Source organism: Olea europaea, unplaced genomic scaffold (genome assembly GCF_002742605.1).
Source record: "Olea europaea var. sylvestris unplaced genomic scaffold, O_europaea_v1 scaffold492, whole genome shotgun sequence".
NCBI classification, from domain to species: Eukaryota; Viridiplantae; Streptophyta; class Magnoliopsida; order Lamiales; family Oleaceae; genus Olea; species Olea europaea.
The window spans coordinates 101,102-107,107 of NW_019263235.1; positions in this window are offsets into that span (position 1 = coordinate 101,102).

Genomic DNA, 6,006 nt, shown 5'->3' on the forward strand with positions numbered 1-6,006 from the left:
TTAAAGTTTCTATTTCATGAATTAGGAACTAAGAATTTCTTTTCAAAATTAAGAATAATTCAATACCCACCCACCCTATCCCACCCAGAAGCGCAAATTCATTCAATCAATTTTCCCTCCATTACGATTTCCCCTTTTCACGTTTTCCCAAAAAATTAACCTATCAACACAATTCAACCCATTCCAGAAGCGTAAATTCCATTGGCCGCCAAAAATTTGTTCGAACAAAATTTGCAAGCGAACAGGATCGGTGACAAGTAGTAATGTGATAAGTTGAGTTATCGTCTCACGAAAAATAACTGTTAACTATAGATTACTAGTTTTAATCAAATTTGATCAATATAATACAAAAGAGTTGTTTATTTTTGTAATTATTCTATATTAAGCTAAGAATACTATAATAGATTGGTTTTTTATCAAATAATGGGATGCATGCTTGGATTTCGAATTCACCTATTAATCTATATTGTCAATTTTCGAGTTATGTAAGTTGGTATTCTTCAAGTGTTTGTGACAATCGACAATCCATTAGTATCTAATATTCTTTTCCAATGATTACTAGTTTTAATCAAATTTGATCAATATAATACAAAAGAGTTGTTTATTTCTTTAATTATTCTATATTAAGCTAAGAATACTATAATAGATTGGTTTTTTATCAAATAATGGGATGCATGCTTTGATTTCGAATTCACCTATTAATCTTTATTTTCAATTTTCGAGTTATATGAGTTTGTGTTCTTCAAGTGTTTGTGACAATCGACAATCCATTAGTATCTAATATTCTTTTCTAATGTATATTAGACATATACTAAGCACGATCCAATCATATTCTTAATTCAAATTCATATGTAAAGAGAGCATTCAATCACAAGATTATCAATATAATTGCATATGCCATAAATTTCATTCATAATATTTATTACCTGTGTCAAATATGTAATGTTCTAATCTATTGTGAGTCTCCCATCACTACTATAAGAAACTAATTTCCTAAATAGCGATCAAGCAGTCAAACAATAAAATATGCATTCATAAGAGATCAAGAACACAAGAATTCACTAAAATACTTAACCTTTGAATTAAAAATGGCAATCAATGGATTTGATCTTTCATCCAATACACAAGAAGTTTAAACTAACATTATGATATTCAAATTATATAAAAAGATATGAAAAGACATCACCCAAAGTAAAGAAATAGATGAACTCAAAAAATTAATTTCGTATATGAAAATCTTCAATTCATTCCTTGAATCACTACTAAAAAACAGAGTTTCAGGCACGAATTTTTCGTTTCTAAAGCCTCAATATCCGTTGCTAATAATCTTCACCAACGGAATATTTGCAACCACAAATCCGTTGGTAATTTGAAGGTTACTAATAGTTACAAAAGGATCGTGCCGTAGGTAAAGAGTAAACATTTTACCAACAGATTTTTCGTTGGTAAAAGTCTTAACCAATACCAATCGACTTTTCGTTCGTAAATGTCTATTATTACAATTGGTAAAAATCAATGTTGTAAATAACCGTATGGTAAAAAAATTACTTATTATTATTATTTAATAACTATATATTTTTTTTTAATTTTTGGCCAACTGAATTGAAAGGCTAAAATATTGTTTAACTCTTTATTGGACCACAAATTTATTGAGGGCAACTACAAAGATATTGTTATAAACTTCCGATATGGGATAAGTGAATTATTTTTACCAACGGATAATCTGTTTCTAATTACCAACGGAATATTCGTTGCTGAAAGATCAAAATGTTAAACGGTTATATTAGGCACGGAATATCCGTTGGTAAAGAGATATCATTTTTACTACCGTTTCTAATTACCAACGGAATATCCGTAGGTAAAAGATCAAAATGTTAAACGGTTATATTAGGCACGGAATATCCGTTGGTAAAGAAATATCATATTTACCAACGAAAAATCCATTGCCGATTATTATAGCTAAAAGTAAATTACTTTTACCAATGGATAATCGGTTTTTAATTACCAATGGATGCAATCCGTTGGTAATATTCGGTACATCACATACGGAATATCCATTGGAGGAAGATCCAAATATTAAACGGTTACATTAGGCATGGAATATCGGTTGGTAAAGAGATAACGGAAAATTCATTACTAATTATCGTAGCTAAAAGTGAATTATTTTTACCAACAAATAATCCGTTTCTAATCATCCGTTGGTAATTTTTCGTAGGTGAGAAGTTGTTTTTTTGTAGTGAATTTTCAAATCATATTGTAGAATTCTTCTCGTGGCTTGCTAGCATCTTTTCAATGAGAAAATAATGGTCTATCACATTTGGACATCTTTTAAGTTATAAAGATGCATAAAATATCATATCAAAATTGGTCAATTCAAGAAAGAAAACATAATTTTTTTCATTCGGAGTTCTTCAAAGGATGCGCCTATTTAAGGGTAAGGTGCACAACTAGAAGTAGGGATGTCAACAAGTCGAGCTGACTCGCAAGCAGAAATTTTCGGCTCGAGCTCGGCTCGAATAAAATGTCTGAGCTTTTTTTCTGGCCCGAGCCGAGGTTCGTTTTTTTTGCTATTTTTTAATATATAATATTAATATATAGGTAGCAGCCTGTTGTCTTAAAAAAAATTTCTTTTTCTTTTTTTTATAATAATATAAAGGCCCATGAGCCGAGCCCTTGAGTCATAGAGGCCGGCTCGGGCTTGGCCCCAGAACCCAGATTGGGGCAAGGTGGAATCGAGCCTCGAGCTGGGCCGACTCAGGCTTTTTTCGAGCCAAGCCACGGGCAGCTCGAGCCAGCAAGCCCAATTGTCATCCCCGCTTAGAAGGGTGAATTTGGCCCCAGGTGGCCTGGGTAAGGGGTGAGATGCGCATGAATCCTGAGTAGTCATCAATAATTTTGTCATATCTTTCTCTCCCAATATTCGATTAAGGCGATTTAAAATGCGTTGGAAAACTAATTCAAAGGGATACTATTCTCTTAGAAATATCATTTCCAATTCGGACATTTACCATAAAAAAATAAGGGTCTCAATCTATAGCTGAAAATCTGAAACATAACTTTTTCGACTAGAAAATGATGTGTGATAATACTTTAACTATATTTGACCCCTTTATCTCTTTTCTCATCTAATTAATCCCTAGCACTCTCGAATTAAATCCTAAGGTATGACACAAATTTTGAGTACTTACACTTTAGTCCCCAAACTTCGGATTTCTTACAATTTAACCATTTTCCCTCCAATTCCACCATTTTATTTTGATTTGTGCCTACCAAATACAATACACATAGAATTAAGCTATAATTCATCAAAATAACTTGGGATGGCGATGGGTTGAGTCAGTCGATCGGCTCTTTTACCCATGAGCTTGGCTCGTTACTTGAGGGGCTAGCTCTTGGCTCGTAGGCGGAGCCGAGCTTGGGCTCGCGAGCTTGCATTTTTTTGACAAAAAAATAGATAAAATATAAACCCTCCTCCTTCATCTAGGCTAGGGATTGGTTACTTAAATTTTGAGTAGACGGAGTTAAAAATTGTACACGAACAACTTGTAACATATATATTTTTTTAAAGAAAATTAAAAACAGTATTATAAAATAACAAATTATGATTAATGTGGTTTAGTTAAATATCAGTTACCGATGTATGTCATGTGGGCTCAAAGCTGTGACATACGATAAATTGGGAGTTGAAATGTGTTTTAGATATGGTATCCAAAACACTTTTCAGCTCCCAATTTATCATATGCCACATAGATTCAGACATAAGACTTAAGTTAAAACTAAAGAGTACGAAAAGACCTGATAATTTTGGAAGAGCACATATAGAGGCTATAGAGAGTTGTTGAATTGTGTGGAAAAAGGGGTTAAGTTCAAATATTTATAAAGGAAGTGGGGAAAAAATAGTAATACCCACGAGCCAACCCTTTTTTTTCCTTTTTTTCTTTTTCTTTTTTAAAATAGATAAAATATAAACCCTCTTCTTTTATCTGGACTTGGGATCGACTACATAAATTTTGAGTATGCAGAGTTAAAAATTGTACACGAACAACTTGTAATGTGTACAATTTTAAAAGAAAATTAAAAACAATATTATAAAATAACAAATTTTGATTAATAAGTTATATTAAATATCACTTATCTGACGACATGTAATTTCAACATATTTATCTCGTAGTCGGGAATGAGGGTCCTGCCAATCCTTCACTCATATTAATGCTTCCAAAATATTTTCTTTCAATCGACTTCTGACGTCGGACAAAATCCTCTTACCTGCACTAAAAGCAGACTTCAAAGGTACAGTGCTAACCGGATGAGTTAGTAAATCTTTTGCAATGGCGGAAACTACTGGCCATCGTCATTTGTACCTCCGCCAGAATTCAATAACATCTTTGAAACATTTTTTAATTATTTTAGTAATAGGCATATTATGATTAAATTAATCAATTAATTCACAAGGCAATGTAATTGCACTTGCCTCTGATGTTTGGTTAGATGCAAAAGATAAAGTATTACTAGATGAACATATTGCATTTGTATCATACCTATACGTGTAATGCCTTCAAATAAATTTAATATTCAGCGTCATCTTCTTCAATATCAACGGAAGGAGTATGCACAAAAGGTAGTCGACTAATATTTGTTATAGTTCATAAATCTTACATAAAATTTGTTCTAAATTTCTATACGTGATAGATGTACTAAAAGTTAAAGCTCTTAAAATTTGATCAATTACATATTTAGTTCCAGATCATTTATATCAATGATCCATGATGCATGCTAAAGGAAATAATATAGGTAAGTCTTCCCAATATTTTCTAAACTTTAATTCCATAGAGTATATAATTACACAAAAATCAGAGTCATTTTTGTATTTATAAAATGTCCTTATAACTATATAAAGACGTTCAAGTACCATACAATTAATGAGATAGTAAATTATAGATAAAATATTTGTACAACTTTTAAAGTTAAAAGCCAATCGGATTCATTCAAAATAGTGTTATTATCATTTCTAATATGCCTATTGTTATAAAACTTAGTTATTAAATGTTTAAAATCTTTACATGACTTTAATAATAAGTAAGTGGAGTTTCATCTATGACCTACGTCACTAACAAATATTTTAGCATTCGTCGCTCCAAATTCGGCACAAAATTCCTCAAATACTTGTTTCCTATTAGGGGAGATTGAGATATATATTAGTACATTCCTAATTCTTTGTATTTAATCTTTAATATGTTTCAAATCATCTTGGACAATTAAATTTTAAATATCGCATATACAACGAATATGAAACAAATAACCACCGAAACCAGGTTACAATACCCTTCACAATTTATCAATAACTACTTTATTAACACTAGCATTATCGAATGTAAAAGAAGCAATTTTAGTTTCGCAACGATGTTTTCTAATAATGCTCATAATCGCATTATATATTTTGTTAGCATTATGGGGGAATTCAATAATATTGAAAGCAATAATTTTTTATGCATACACCAAAGTGGTCTATGTAGTGTACAGTTGTAGCTATATAAGCTCTTTTATTAATCCACTCCCATATATCCGAAGTTAAAGATGTAACACCCCCATATTTTTGCAAATTCAAAATAAATTATTGTTTGTTTGAAGAAAATATTCTATTTTATCTGAACGAAAAGTGTTTCGATTTATCCCAATATACGTTGGTTGAAAATATTCTTTTATGTATGAGAAGAAATGTTGGTCGTTCGCTATTATAAGAGACAATTCAGCACTAGCAACAACTTTCACCATTCCCGTTCTAGCATTCTCCTCTAAATACATCCACGTGGTGAGGGACGAAGTCGTAGCACCAATGCCTGGACTACCAAATTACAGTTGTGTTTGACCAACTTGAGGAAGTATATGTTTCACCACACACTCTTTGTAGTGACGGATGAGGTGGGTGGTACCAATGCCTTTTTTTCATGCCAATCATTGTTGACAGTATTTACATACTGCTTTAGACTCTAGGACTCCATCGATAAC